General features: G+C 40.7%; 27 non-coding genes across 27 annotated transcripts; all 27 read left to right on the top strand.

The window, feature by feature from the left end:
* Nucleotides 1–85: 85 nt before the first annotated feature.
* On the top strand, nt 86–204 carry LOC128002777 (5S ribosomal RNA). Its single transcript, XR_008175515.1, has one exon. It is a non-coding gene; the product is annotated as a 5S ribosomal RNA (ribosomal RNA).
* A 366-nt stretch (nt 205–570) lies between these two features.
* On the top strand, nt 571–689 carry LOC127997864 (5S ribosomal RNA). Its single transcript, XR_008170720.1, has one exon. It is a non-coding gene; the product is annotated as a 5S ribosomal RNA (ribosomal RNA).
* A 221-nt stretch (nt 690–910) lies between these two features.
* LOC127996803 (5S ribosomal RNA) lies at nt 911–1,029 on the top strand. Its single transcript, XR_008169692.1, has one exon. It is a non-coding gene; the product is annotated as a 5S ribosomal RNA (ribosomal RNA).
* Nucleotides 1,030–1,250: 221 nt separating this feature from the next.
* Nucleotides 1,251–1,369, top strand: LOC128002778 (5S ribosomal RNA). The gene has a single exon (XR_008175516.1). It is a non-coding gene; the product is annotated as a 5S ribosomal RNA (ribosomal RNA).
* A 366-nt stretch (nt 1,370–1,735) lies between these two features.
* LOC127997865 (5S ribosomal RNA) lies at nt 1,736–1,854 on the top strand. The gene has a single exon (XR_008170721.1). It is a non-coding gene; the product is annotated as a 5S ribosomal RNA (ribosomal RNA).
* A 221-nt stretch (nt 1,855–2,075) lies between these two features.
* Nucleotides 2,076–2,194, top strand: LOC128003136 (5S ribosomal RNA). The gene has a single exon (XR_008175866.1). It is a non-coding gene; the product is annotated as a 5S ribosomal RNA (ribosomal RNA).
* Nucleotides 2,195–2,962: 768 nt separating this feature from the next.
* On the top strand, nt 2,963–3,081 carry LOC127995825 (5S ribosomal RNA). Its single transcript, XR_008168756.1, has one exon. It is a non-coding gene; the product is annotated as a 5S ribosomal RNA (ribosomal RNA).
* Nucleotides 3,082–3,445: 364 nt separating this feature from the next.
* Nucleotides 3,446–3,564, top strand: LOC127997866 (5S ribosomal RNA). Its single transcript, XR_008170722.1, has one exon. It is a non-coding gene; the product is annotated as a 5S ribosomal RNA (ribosomal RNA).
* A 221-nt stretch (nt 3,565–3,785) lies between these two features.
* LOC127996804 (5S ribosomal RNA) lies at nt 3,786–3,904 on the top strand. Its single transcript, XR_008169693.1, has one exon. It is a non-coding gene; the product is annotated as a 5S ribosomal RNA (ribosomal RNA).
* Nucleotides 3,905–4,271: 367 nt separating this feature from the next.
* On the top strand, nt 4,272–4,390 carry LOC128005343 (5S ribosomal RNA). Its single transcript, XR_008178000.1, has one exon. It is a non-coding gene; the product is annotated as a 5S ribosomal RNA (ribosomal RNA).
* Nucleotides 4,391–4,611: 221 nt separating this feature from the next.
* Nucleotides 4,612–4,730, top strand: LOC127996805 (5S ribosomal RNA). The gene has a single exon (XR_008169694.1). It is a non-coding gene; the product is annotated as a 5S ribosomal RNA (ribosomal RNA).
* A 367-nt stretch (nt 4,731–5,097) lies between these two features.
* Nucleotides 5,098–5,216, top strand: LOC127997867 (5S ribosomal RNA). The gene has a single exon (XR_008170723.1). It is a non-coding gene; the product is annotated as a 5S ribosomal RNA (ribosomal RNA).
* Nucleotides 5,217–5,437: 221 nt separating this feature from the next.
* LOC128004497 (5S ribosomal RNA) lies at nt 5,438–5,556 on the top strand. Its single transcript, XR_008177185.1, has one exon. It is a non-coding gene; the product is annotated as a 5S ribosomal RNA (ribosomal RNA).
* A 635-nt stretch (nt 5,557–6,191) lies between these two features.
* On the top strand, nt 6,192–6,310 carry LOC128001464 (5S ribosomal RNA). The gene has a single exon (XR_008174232.1). It is a non-coding gene; the product is annotated as a 5S ribosomal RNA (ribosomal RNA).
* Nucleotides 6,311–6,531: 221 nt separating this feature from the next.
* On the top strand, nt 6,532–6,650 carry LOC128003853 (5S ribosomal RNA). The gene has a single exon (XR_008176565.1). It is a non-coding gene; the product is annotated as a 5S ribosomal RNA (ribosomal RNA).
* Nucleotides 6,651–7,281: 631 nt separating this feature from the next.
* LOC127997868 (5S ribosomal RNA) lies at nt 7,282–7,400 on the top strand. The gene has a single exon (XR_008170724.1). It is a non-coding gene; the product is annotated as a 5S ribosomal RNA (ribosomal RNA).
* Nucleotides 7,401–7,621: 221 nt separating this feature from the next.
* On the top strand, nt 7,622–7,740 carry LOC127996806 (5S ribosomal RNA). Its single transcript, XR_008169695.1, has one exon. It is a non-coding gene; the product is annotated as a 5S ribosomal RNA (ribosomal RNA).
* A 367-nt stretch (nt 7,741–8,107) lies between these two features.
* Nucleotides 8,108–8,226, top strand: LOC127997870 (5S ribosomal RNA). Its single transcript, XR_008170726.1, has one exon. It is a non-coding gene; the product is annotated as a 5S ribosomal RNA (ribosomal RNA).
* Nucleotides 8,227–8,447: 221 nt separating this feature from the next.
* LOC127996808 (5S ribosomal RNA) lies at nt 8,448–8,566 on the top strand. The gene has a single exon (XR_008169697.1). It is a non-coding gene; the product is annotated as a 5S ribosomal RNA (ribosomal RNA).
* Nucleotides 8,567–8,787: 221 nt separating this feature from the next.
* On the top strand, nt 8,788–8,906 carry LOC127997871 (5S ribosomal RNA). Its single transcript, XR_008170727.1, has one exon. It is a non-coding gene; the product is annotated as a 5S ribosomal RNA (ribosomal RNA).
* A 221-nt stretch (nt 8,907–9,127) lies between these two features.
* LOC128004498 (5S ribosomal RNA) lies at nt 9,128–9,246 on the top strand. The gene has a single exon (XR_008177186.1). It is a non-coding gene; the product is annotated as a 5S ribosomal RNA (ribosomal RNA).
* Nucleotides 9,247–9,881: 635 nt separating this feature from the next.
* LOC127997872 (5S ribosomal RNA) lies at nt 9,882–10,000 on the top strand. The gene has a single exon (XR_008170728.1). It is a non-coding gene; the product is annotated as a 5S ribosomal RNA (ribosomal RNA).
* Nucleotides 10,001–10,221: 221 nt separating this feature from the next.
* Nucleotides 10,222–10,340, top strand: LOC128003854 (5S ribosomal RNA). Its single transcript, XR_008176566.1, has one exon. It is a non-coding gene; the product is annotated as a 5S ribosomal RNA (ribosomal RNA).
* A 632-nt stretch (nt 10,341–10,972) lies between these two features.
* LOC127997873 (5S ribosomal RNA) lies at nt 10,973–11,091 on the top strand. The gene has a single exon (XR_008170729.1). It is a non-coding gene; the product is annotated as a 5S ribosomal RNA (ribosomal RNA).
* Nucleotides 11,092–11,312: 221 nt separating this feature from the next.
* Nucleotides 11,313–11,431, top strand: LOC127996809 (5S ribosomal RNA). The gene has a single exon (XR_008169698.1). It is a non-coding gene; the product is annotated as a 5S ribosomal RNA (ribosomal RNA).
* Nucleotides 11,432–11,797: 366 nt separating this feature from the next.
* LOC127997874 (5S ribosomal RNA) lies at nt 11,798–11,916 on the top strand. The gene has a single exon (XR_008170730.1). It is a non-coding gene; the product is annotated as a 5S ribosomal RNA (ribosomal RNA).
* Nucleotides 11,917–12,137: 221 nt separating this feature from the next.
* LOC128004499 (5S ribosomal RNA) lies at nt 12,138–12,256 on the top strand. The gene has a single exon (XR_008177187.1). It is a non-coding gene; the product is annotated as a 5S ribosomal RNA (ribosomal RNA).
* Nucleotides 12,257–12,500: the final 244 nt, after the last annotated feature.

Consider the following 12,500-nt stretch of genomic DNA (forward strand, 5'->3'; position numbering starts at 1 on the left):
TTTTGGGTTTTCTTTCCTACTTATATAATGTACTGGCGATAAGATTGGCTGTTCTTTAAATAGCCCTCTCTTTGCAGCAGACTTCGCTTACGGCCATACCAACCTGGCTATGCCCGATCTCGTCTGATCTCGGAAGCTAAGCAGGTTTGGGCCTGGTTAGTACTTGGATGGGAGCCCGCCTGGGTATACCAGGTGCTGTAAGCTTTTTGGACATTTTTCACTTAGTATATAATAATTTTGCCAAAAAATAGAGTCAATGCCCGATCTCTGAATATTAGCAGGTTTGGGCCTGGTTAGTACATGGATGGGAGACTGCCTGGGAATACCAGGTGCTTTAATCTTTTTGGAAAATTTCACGAATTATATAATAATCTTTCATTAAAAAAAAAAAAAAAGATTCAATGCCCGATCTCTGAATCTTAGCAGGTTTAGGTCTGGTTAGTACTTTGATGAGAGACTGCCTAGGAATACCAGGTGCTTTTAGCTTTTGGGTTTTCTTTCCTACTTATATAATGTACTGGCGATTAGATTGGCTGGTCTTTAAATAGCCCTCTCTTTGCAGCAGTCTTCGCTTACGGCCATACCAACCTGGCTATGCCTGATCTCGTCTGATCTCTGAAGCTAAGCAGGTTTGGGCCTGGTTAGTACTTGGATGGGAGACCGCCTGGGAATACCAGGTGCTGTAAGCTTTTTGGACATTTTTCTCTTAGTTTTTAATAATTTTGCCAAAAAATAGAGTCAATGCCCGATCTCTGAATCTTAGCAGGTTTAGGTCTGGTTAGTACTTTTATGAGAGACTGCCTAGGAATACCAGGTGCTTTAAGCTTTTGGGTTTTCTTTCCTACTTATATAATGTACTGGCGATAAGATTGGCTGGTCTTTAAATAGCCCTCTCTTTGCAGCAGACTTCGCTTACGGCCATACCAACCTGGCTATGTCCGATCTCGTCTGATCTCGGAAGCTAAGCAGGTTTGGGCCTGGTTAGTACTTGGATGGGAGACCGCCTGGGAATACCAGGTGCTGTAAGCTTTTTGGACATTTTTCACTTAGTTTTTAATAATTTTGCCAAAAAATAGAGTCAATGCCCGATCTCTGAATCTTAGCAGGTTTAGGTCTGGTTAGTACTTTTATGAGAGACTGCCTAGGAATACCAGGTGCTTTAAGCTTTTGGGTTTTCTTTCCTACTTATATAATGTACTGGCGATAAGATTGGCTGTTCTTTAAATAGCCCTCTCTTTGCAGCAGACTTCGCTTACGGCCATACCAACCTGGCTATGCCCGATCTCGTCTGATCTCGGAAGCTAAGCAGGTTTGGGCCTGGTTAGTACTTGGATGGGAGCCCGCCTGGGTATACCAGGTGCTGTAAGCTTTTTGGACATTTTTCACTTAGTATATAATAATTTTGCCAAAAAATAGAGTCAATGCCCGATCTCTGAATATTAGCAGGTTTGGGCCTGGTTAGTACATGGATGGGAGACTGCCTGGGAATACCAGGTGCTTTAATCTTTTTGGAAAATTTCACGAATTATATAATAATCTTTCATTAAAAAAAAAAAAAAAGATTCAATGCCCGATCTCTGAATCTTAGCAGGTTTAGGTCTGGTTAGTACTTTGATGAGAGACTGCCTAGGAATACCAGGTGCTTTTAGCTTTTGGGTTTTCTTTCCTACTTATATAATGTACTGGCGATTAGATTGGCTGGTCTTTAAATAGCCCTCTCTTTGCAGCAGTCTTCGCTTACGGCCATACCAACCTGGCTATGCCTGATCTCGTCTGATCTCTGAAGCTAAGCAGGTTTGGGCCTGGTTAGTACTTGGATGGGAGACCGCCTGGGAATACCAGGTGCTGTAAGCTTTTTGGACATTTTTCTCTTAGTTTTTAATAATTTTGCCAAAAAATAGAGTCAATGCCCGATCTCTGAATCTTAGCAGGTTTAGGTCTGGTTAGTACTTTTATGAGAGACTGCCTAGGAATACCAGGTGCTTTAAGCTTTTGGGTTTTCTTTCCTACTTATATAATGTACTGGCGATAAGATTGGCTGGTCTTTAAATAGCCCTCTCTTTGCAGCAGACTTCGCTTACGGCCATACCAACCTGGCTATGTCCGATCTTGTCTGATCTCGGAAGCTAAGCAGGTTTGGGCCTGGTTAGTACTTGGATGGGAGACCGCCTGGGAATTCCAGGTGCTGTAAGCTTTTTGGACCTTTTTCACTTAGTATATAATAATTTTGCCAAAAAATAGAGTCAGTGCCTGATCTCTGAATATTAGCAGGTTTGGGCCTGTTTAGTACATGGATGGGAGACTGCCTGGGAATATACTGCCTTTAATTATAATTTTGCATTATTGAGACACTGTTTTCCTAATGAATGTTGTTCAGTGCTTTGACGCAATGTATTTTGTTTAAAGCACTATATAAATAAAGGTGATTGATTGATTGATTGAATACCAGGTGCTGTAAGCTTTTTGGACATTTTTCACTTAGTATATAATAATTTTGCCAAAAAAAAAGTCAATGCCCGATCTCTGAATATTTGCAGGTTTGGGCCTGGTTAGTACATGGATGGGAGACAGCCTGGGAATACCAGGTGCTTTAATCTTTTTGGAAAATTTCACGAATTATATAATAATCTTTCATTAAAAAAAAAAAAAAGAGTCAATGCCCGATCTCTGAATCTTAGCAGGTTTGGGCCTGGTTAGTACTTGGATGGGAGACCGCCTGGGAATACCAGGTGCTGTAAACTTTTTGGACATTTTTCACTTAGTTTATAATAATTTTGCCAAAAAATAGAGTCAATGCCCGATCTCTGAATCTTAGCAGGTTTAGGTCTGGTTAGTTTTTTTATTAGAGACTGCCTAGGAATACCAGGTGCTTTAAGCTTTTGGGTTTTCTTTACTACTTATATAATGTACTGGCGATAAGATTGGCTGTTCTTTAAATAGCCCTCTCTTTGCAGCAGACTTCGCTTACGGCCATACCAACCTGGCTATGCCCGATCTCGTCTGATCTCGGAAGCTAAGCAGGTTTGGGCCTGGTTAGTACTTGGATGGGAGACCGCCTGGGAATACCAGGTGCTGTAAGCTTTTTGGACATTTTTCACTTAGTATATAATAATTTTGCCAAAAAATAGAGTCAATGCCCGATCTCTGAATATTTGCAGGTTTGGGCCTGGTTAGTACATGGATGGGAGACTGCCTGGGAATACCAGGTGCTTTAATCTTTTTGGAAAATTTCACGAATTATATAATAATCTTTCATTAAAAAAAAAAAAAGATTCAATGCCTGATCTCTGAATCTTAGCAGGTTTAGGTCTGGTTAGTACTTTGATGAGAGACTGCCTAGGAATACCAGGTGCTTTTAGCTTTTGGGTTTTCTTTCCTACTTATATAATGTACTGGCGATTAGATTGGCTGGTCTTTAAATAGCCCTCTCTTTGCAGCAGTCTTCGCTTACGGCCATACCAACCTGGCTATGCCTGATCTCGTCTGATCTCTGAAGCTAAGCAGGTTTGGGCCTGGTTAGTACTTGGATGGGAGACCGCCTGGGAATACCAGGTGCTGTAAGCTTTTTGGACATTTTTCTCTTAGTTTTTAATAATTTTGCCAAAAAATAGAGTCAATGCCCGATCTCTGAATCTTAGCAGGTTTAGGTCTGGTTAGTACTTTTATGAGAGACTGCCTAGGAATACCAGGTGCTTTAAGCTTTTGGGTTTTCTTTCCTACTTATATAATGTACTGGCGATAAGATTGGCTGGTCTTTAAATAGCCCTCTCTTTGCAGCAGACTTCGCTTACGGCCATACCAACCTGGCTATGTCCGATCTCGTCTGATCTCGGAAGCTAAGCAGGTTTGGGCCTGGTTAGTACTTGGATGGGAGACCGCCTGGGAATACCAGGTGCTGTAAGCTTTTTGGACATTTTTCACTTAGTTTTTAATAATTTTGCCAAAAAATAGAGTCAATGCCCGATCTCTGAATATTAGCAGGTTTGGGCCTGGTTAGTACATGGATGGGAGACTGCCTGGGAATACCAGGTGCTTTAATCTTTTTGGAAAATTTCACGAATTATATAATAATCTTTCATAAAAAAAAAAAAAAAAAGATTCAATGCCCGATCTCTGAATCTTAGCAGGTTTAGGTCTGGTTAGTACTTTGATGAGAGACTGCCTAGGAATACCAGGTGCTTTTAGCTTTTGGGTTTTCTTTCCTACTTATATAATGTACTGGCGATTAGATTGGCTGGTCTTTAAATAGCCCTCTCTTTGCAGCAGTCTTCGCTTACTGCCATACCAACCTGGCTATGCCTGATCTCGTCTGATCTCTGAAGCTAAGCAGGTTTGGGCCTTGTTAGTACTTGGATGGGAGACCGCCTGGGAATACCAGGTGCTGTAAGCTTTTTGGACATTTTTCTCTTAGTTTTTAATAATTTTGCCAAAAAATAGAGTCAATGCCCGATCTCTGAATCTTAGCAGGTTTAGGTCTGGTTAGTACTTTTATGAGAGACTGCCTAGGAATACCAGGTGCTTTAAGCTTTTGGGTTTTCTTTCCTACTTATATAATGTACTGGCGATAAGATTGGCTGGTCTTTAAATAGCCCTCTCTTTGCAGCAGACTTCGCTTACGGCCATACCAACCTGGCTATGTCCGATCTCGTCTGATCTCGGAAGCTAAGCAGGTTTGGGCCTGGTTAGTACTTGGATGGGAGACCGCCTGGGAATACCAGGTGCTGTAAGCTTTTTGGACATTTTTCACTTAGTTTTTAATAATTTTGCCAAAAAATAGAGTCAATGCCCGATCTCTGAATATTTGCAGGTTTGGGCCTGGTTAGTACATGGATGGGAGACTGCCTGGGAATACCAGGTGCTTTAATCTTTTTGGAAAATTTCACGAATTATATAATAATCTTTCATTAAAAAAAAAAAAAAAAGATTCAATGCCCGATCTCTGAATCTTAGCAGGTTTAGGTCTGGTTAGTACTTTGATGAGAGACTGCCTAGGAATACCAGGTGCTTTTAGCTTTTGGGTTTTCTTTCCTACTTATATAATGTACTGGCGATTAGATTGGCTGGTCTTTAAATAGCCCTCTCTTTGCAGCAGTCTTCGCTTACGGCCATACCAACCTGGCTATGCCTGATCTCGTCTGATCTCTGAAGCTAAGCAGGTTTGGGCCTGGTTAGTACTTGGATGGGAGACCGCCTGGGAATACCAGGTGCTGTAAGCTTTTTGGACATTTTTCTCTTAGTTTTTAATAATTTTGCCAAAAAATAGAGTCAATGCCCGATCTCTGAATCTTAGCAGGTTTAGGTCTGGTTAGTACTTTTATGAGAGACTGCCTAGGAATACCAGGTGCTTTAAGCTTTTGGGTTTTCTTTCCTACTTATATAATGTACTGGCGATAAGATTGGCTGGTCTTTAAATAGCCCTCTCTTTGCAGCAGACTTCGCTTACGGCCATACCAACCTGGCTATGTCTGATCTTGTCTGATCTCGGAAGCTAAGCAGGTTTGGGCCTGGTTAGTACTTGGATGGGAGACCGCCTGGGAATTCCAGGTGCTGTAAGCTTTTTGGACATTTTTCACTTAGTATATAATAATTTTGCCAAAAAATAGAGTCAGTGCCTGATCTCTGAATATTAGCAGGTTTGGGCCTGTTTAGTACATGGATGGGAGACTGCCTGGGAATATACTGCCTTTAATTATAATTTTGCATTATTGAGACACTGTTTTCCTAATGAATGTTGTTCAGTGCTTTGACGCAATGTATTTTGTTTAAAGCACTATATAAATAAAGGTGATTGATTGATTGATTGAATACCAGGTGCTGTAAGCTTTTTGGACATTTTTCACTTAGTATATAATAATTTTGCCAAAAAATAGAGTCAATGCCCGATCTCTGAATATTAGCAGGTTTGGGCCTGGTTAGTACATGGATGGGAGACTGCCTGGGAATACCAGGTGCTTTAATCTTTTTGGAAAATTTCACGAATTATATAATAATCTTTCATTAAAAAAAAAAAAAAAAAGATTCAATGCCCGATCTCTGAATCTTAGCAGGTTTAGGTCTGGTTAGTACTTTGATGAGAGACTGCCTAGGAATACCAGGTGCTTTTAGCTTTTGGGTTTTCTTTCCTACTTATATAATGTACTGGCGATTAGATTGGCTGGTCTTTAAATAGCCCTCTCTTTGCAGCAGTCTTCGCTTACGGCCATACCAACCTGGCTATGCCTGATCTCGTCTGATCTCTGAAGCTAAGCAGGTTTGGGCCTGGTTAGTACTTGGATGGGAGACCGCCTGGGAATACCAGGTACTGTAAGCTTTTTGGACATTTTTCTCTTAGTTTTTAATAATTTTGCCAAAAAATAGAGTCAATGCCCGATCTCTGAATCTTAGCAGGTTTAGGTCTGGTTAGTACTTTTATGAGAGACTGCCTAGGAATACCAGGTGCTTTAAGCTTTTGGGTTTTCTTTCCTACTTATATAATGTACTGGCGATAAGATTGGCTGGTCTTTAAATACCCCTCTCTTTGCAGCAGACTTCGCTTATGGCCATACCAACCTGGCTATGTCCGATCTTGTCTGATCTCGGAAGCTAAGCAGGTTTGGGCCTGGTTAGTACTTGGATGGGAGACCGCCTGGGAATTCCAGGTGCTGTAAGCTTTTTGGACATTTTTCACTTAGTATATAATAATTTTGCCAAAAAATAGAGTCAGTGCCTGATCTCTGAATATTAGCAGGTTTGGGCCTGTTTAGTACATGGATGGGAGACTGCCTGGGAATATACTGCCTTTAATTATAATTTTGCATTATTGAGACACTGTTTTCCTAATGAATGTTGTTCAGTGCTTTGACGCAATGTATTTTGTTTAAAGCACTATATAAATAAAGGTGATTGATTGATTGATTGAATACCAGGTGCTGTAAGCTTTTTGGACATTTTTCACTTAGTATATAATAATTTTTCCAAAAAATAGAGTCAATGCCCGATCTCTGAATATTAGCAGGTTTGGGCCTGGTTAGTACATGGATGGGAGACTGCCTGGGAATACCAGGTGCTTTAATCTTTTTGGAAAATTTCACGAATTATATAATAATCTTTCATTAAAAAAAAAAAAAGATTCAATGCCTGATCTCTGAATCTTAGCAGGTTTAGGTCTGGTTAGTACTTTGATGAGAGACTGCCTAGGAATACCAGGTGCTTTTAGCTTTTGGGTTTTCTTTCCTACTTATATAATGTACTGGCGATTAGATTGGCTGGTCTTTAAATAGCCCTCTCTTTGCAGCAGTCTTCGCTTACGGCCATACCAACCTGGCTATGCCTGATCTCGTCTGATCTCTGAAGCTAAGCAGGTTTGGGCCTGGTTAGTACTTGGATGGGAGACCGCCTGGGAATACCAGGTGCTGTAAGCTTTTTGGACATTTTTCTCTTAGTTTTTAATAATTTTGCCAAAAAATAGAGTCAATGCCCGATCTCTGAATCTTAGCAGGTTTAGGTCTGGTTAGTACTTTTATGAGAGACTGCCTAGGAATACCAGGTGCTTTAAGCTTTTGGGTTTTCTTTCCTACTTATATAATGTACTGGCGATAAGATTGGCTGGTCTTTAAATAGCCCTCTCTTTGCAGCAGACTTCGCTTACGGCCATACCAACCTGGCTATGTCCGATCTCGTCTGATCTCGGAAGCTAAGCAGGTTTGGGCCTGGTTAGTACTTGGATGGGAGACCGCCTGGGAATACCAGGTGCTGTAAGCTTTTGGGACATTTTTCACTTAGTTTTTAATAATTTTGCCAAAAAATAGAGTCAATGCCCGATCTCTGAATATTAGCAGGTTTGGGCCTGGTTAGTACATGGATGGGAGACTGCCTGGGAATACCAGGTGCTTTAATCTTTTTGGAAAATTTCACGAATTATATAATAATCTTTCATTAAAAAAAAAAAAAAAAGATTCAATGCCCGATCTCTGAATCTTAGCAGGTTTAGGTCTGGTTAGTACTTTGATGAGAGACTGCCTAGGAATACCAGGTGCTTTTAGCTTTTGGGTTTTCTTTCCTACTTATATAATGTACTGGCGATTAGATTGGCTGGTCTTTAAATAGCCCTCTCTTTGCAGCAGTCTTCGCTTACGGCCATACCAACCTGGCTATGCCTGATCTCGTCTGATCTCTGAAGCTAAGCAGGTTTGGGCCTGGTTAGTACTTGGATGGGAGACCGCCTGGGAATACCAGGTGCTGTAAGCTTTTTGGACATTTTTCTCTTAGTTTTTAATAATTTTGCCAAAAAATAGAGTCAATGCCCGATCTCTGAATCTTAGCAGGTTTAGGTCTGGTTAGTACTTTTATGAGAGACTGCCTAGGAATACCAGGTGCTTTAAGCTTTTGGGTTTTCTTTCCTACTTATATAATGTACTGGCGATAAGATTGGCTTGTCTTTAAATAGCCCTCTCTTTGCAGCAGACTTCGCTTACGGCCATACCAACCTGGCTATGTCCGATCTCGTCTGATCTCGGAAGCTAAGCAGGTTTGGGCCTGGTTAGTACTTGGATGGGAGACCGCCTGGGAATACCAGGTGCTGTAAGCTTTTTGGACATTTTTCACTTAGTTTTTAATAATTTTGCCAAAAAATAGAGTCAATGCCCGATCTCTGAATCTTAGCAGGTTTAGGTCTGGTTAGTACTTTGATGAGAGACTGCCTAGGAATACCAGGTGCTTTTAGCTTTTGGGTTTTCTTTCCTACTTATATAATGTACTGGCGATTAGATTGGCTGGTCTTTAAATAGCCCTCTCTTTGCAGCAGTCTTCGCTTACGGCCATACCAACCTGGCTATGCCTGATCTCGTCTGATCTCTGAAGCTAAGCAGGTTTGGGCCTGGTTAGTACTTGGATGGGAGACCGCCTGGGAATACCAGGTGCTGTAAGCTTTTTGGACATTTTTCTCTTAGTTTTTAATAATTTTGCCAAAAAATAGAGTCAATGCCCGATCTCTGAATCTTAGCAGGTTTAGGTCTGGTTAGTACTTTTATGAGAGACTGCCTAGGAATACCAGGTGCTTTAAGCTTTTGGGTTTTCTTTCCTACTTATATAATGTACTGGCGATAAGATTGGCTGGTCTTTAAATAGCCCTCTCTTTGCAGCAGACTTCGCTTACGGCCATACCAACCTGGCTATGTCTGATCTTGTCTGATCTCGGAAGCTAAGCAGGTTTGGGCCTGGTTAGTACTTGGATGGGAGACCGCCTGGGAATTCCAGGTGCTGTAAGCTTTTTGGACATTTTTCACTTAGTATATAATAATTTTGCCAAAAAATAGAGTCAGTGCCTGATCTCTGAATATTAGCAGGTTTGGGCCTGTTTAGTACATGGATGGGAGACTGCCTGGGAATATACTGCCTTTAATTATAATTTTGCATTATTGAGACACTGTTTTCCTAATGAATGTTGTTCAGTGCTTTGACGCAATGTATTTTGTTTAAAGCACTATATAAATAAAGGTGATTGATTGATTGATTGAATACCAGGTGCTGTAAGCTTTTTGGACATTTTTCACTTAGTATATAATAATTTTGCCAAAAAATAGAGTCAATGCCCGATCTCTGAATATTAGCAGGTTTGGGCCTGGTTAGTACATGGATGGGAGACTGCCTGGGAATACCAGGTGCTTTAATCTTTTTGGAAAATTTCACGAATTATATAATAATCTTTCATTAAAAAAAAAAAAAAAAAGATTCAATGCCCGATCTCTGAATCTTAGCAGGTTTAGGTCTGGTTAGTACTTTGATGAGAGACTGCCTAGGAATACCAGGTGCTTTTAGCTTTTGGGTTTTCTTTCCTACTTATATAATGTACTGGCGATTAGATTGGCTGGTCTTTAAATAGCCCTCTCTTTGCAGCAGTCTTCGCTTACGGCCATACCAACCTGGCTATGCCTGATCTCGTCTGATCTCTGAAGCTAAGCAGGTTTGGGCCTGGTTAGTACTTGGATGGGAGACCGCCTGGGAATACCAGGTGCTGTAAGCTTTTTGGACATTTTTCTCTTAGTTTTTAATAATTTTGCCAAAAAATAGAGTCAATGCCCGATCTCTGAATCTTAGCAGGTTTAGGTCTGGTTAGTACTTTTATGAGAGACTGCCTAGGAATACCAGGTGCTTTAAGCTTTTGGGTTTTCTTTCCTACTTATATAATGTACTGGCGATAAGATTGGCTGGTCTTTAAATACCCCTCTCTTTGCAGCAGACTTCGCTTATGGCCATACCAACCTGGCTATGTCCGATCTTGTCTGATCTCGGAAGCTAAGCAGGTTTGGGCCTGGTTAGTACTTGGATGGGAGACCGCCTGGGAATTCCAGGTGCTGTAAGCTTTTTGGACATTTTTCACTTAGTATATAATAATTTTGCCAAAAAATAGAGTCAGTGCCTGATCTCTGAATATTAGCAGGTTTGGGCCTGTTTAGTACATGGATGGGAGACTGCCTGGGAATATACTGCCTTTAATTATAATTTTGCATTATTGAGACACTGTTTTCCTAATGAATGTTGTTCAGTGCTTTGACGCAATGTATTTTGTTTAAAGCACTATATAAATAAAGGTGATTGATTGATTGATTGAATACCAGGTGCTGTAAGCTTTTTGGACATTTTTCACTTAGTATATAATAATTTTTCCAAAAAATAGAGTCAATGCCCGATCTCTGAATATTAGCAGGTTTGGGCCTGGTTAGTACATGGATGGGAGACTGCCTGGGAATACCAGGTGCTTTAATCTTTTTGGAAAATTTCACGAATTATATAATAATCTTTCATTAAAAAAAAAAAAAAGATTCAATGCCTGATCTCTGAATCTTAGCAGGTTTAGGTCTGGTTAGTACTTTGATGAGAGACTGCCTAGGAATACCAGGTGCTTTTAGCTTTTGGGTTTTCTTTCCTACTTATATAATGTACTGGCGATTAGATTGGCTGGTCTTTAAATAGCCCTCTCTTTGCAGCAGTCTTCGCTTACGGCCATACCAACCTGGCTATGCCTGATCTCGTCTGATCTCTGAAGCTAAGCAGGTTTGGGCCTGGTTAGTACTTGGATGGGAGACCGCCTGGGAATACCAGGTGCTGTAAGCTTTTTGGACATTTTTCTCTTAGTTTTTAATAATTTTGCCAAAAAATAGAGTCAATGCCCGATCTCTGAATCTTAGCAGGTTTAGGTCTGGTTAGTACTTTTATGAGAGACTGCCTAGGAATACCAGGTGCTTTAAGCTTTTGGGTTTTCTTTCCTACTTATATAATGTACTGGCGATAAGATTGGCTGGTCTTTAAATAGCCCTCTCTTTGCAGCAGACTTCGCTTACGGCCATACCAACCTGGCTATGTCCGATCTCGTCTGATCTCGGAAGCTAAGCAGGTTTGGGCCTGGTTAGTACTTGGATGGGAGACCGCCTGGGAATACCAGGTGCTGTAAGCTTTTGGGACATTTTTCACTTAGTTTTTAATAATTTTGCCAAAAAATAGAGTCAATGCCCGATCTCTGAATATTAGCAGGTTTGGGCCTGGTTAGTACATGGATGGGAGACTGCCTGGGAATACCAGGTGCTTTAATCTTTTTGGAAAATTTCACGAATTATATAATAATCTTTCATTAAAAAAAAAAAAAAAGATTCAATGCCCGATCTCTGAATCTTAGCAGGTTTAGGTCTGGTTAGTACTTTGATGAGAGACTGCCTAGGAATACCAGGTGCTTTTAGCTTTTGGGTTTTCTTTCCTACTTATATAATGTACTGGCGATTAGATTGGCTGGTCTTTAAATAGCCCTCTCTTTGCAGGAGTCTTCGCTTACGGCCATACCAACCTGGCTATGCCTGATCTCGTCTGATCTCTGAAGCTAAGCAGGTTTGGGCCTGGTTAGTACTTGGATGGGAGACCGCCTGGGAATACCAGGTGCTGTAAGCTTTTTGGACATTTTTCTCTTAGTTTTTAATAATTTTGCCAAAAAATAGAGTCAATGCCCGATCTCTGAATCTTAGCAGGTTTAGGTCTGGTTAGTACTTTTATGAGAGACTGCCTAGGAATACCAGGTGCTTTAAGCTTTTGGGTTTTCTTTCCTACTTATATAATGTACTGGCGATAAGATTGGCTGGTCTTTAAATAGCCCTCTCTTTGCAGCAGACTTCGCTTACGGCCATACCAACCTGGCTATGTCTGATCTTGTCTGATCTCGGAAGCTAAGCAGGTTTGGGCCTGGTTAGTACTTGGATGGGAGACCGCCTGGGAATTCCAGGTGCTGTAAGCTTTTTGGACATTTTTCACTTAGTATATAATAATTTTGCCAAAAAATAGAGTCAGTGCCTGATCTCTGAATATTAGCAGGTTTGGGCCTGTTTAGTACATGGATGGGAGACTGCCTGGGAATATACTGCCTTTAATTATAATTTTGCATTATTGAGACACTGTTTTCCTAATGAATGTTGTTCAGTGCTTTGACGCAATGTATTTTGTTTAAAGCACTATATAAATAAAGGTGATTGATTGATTGA

The sequence above is a fragment of the Carassius gibelio genome, chromosome B22, assembly GCF_023724105.1.
Source record: "Carassius gibelio isolate Cgi1373 ecotype wild population from Czech Republic chromosome B22, carGib1.2-hapl.c, whole genome shotgun sequence".
Lineage (NCBI taxonomy): Eukaryota > Metazoa > Chordata > Actinopteri > Cypriniformes > Cyprinidae > Carassius > Carassius gibelio.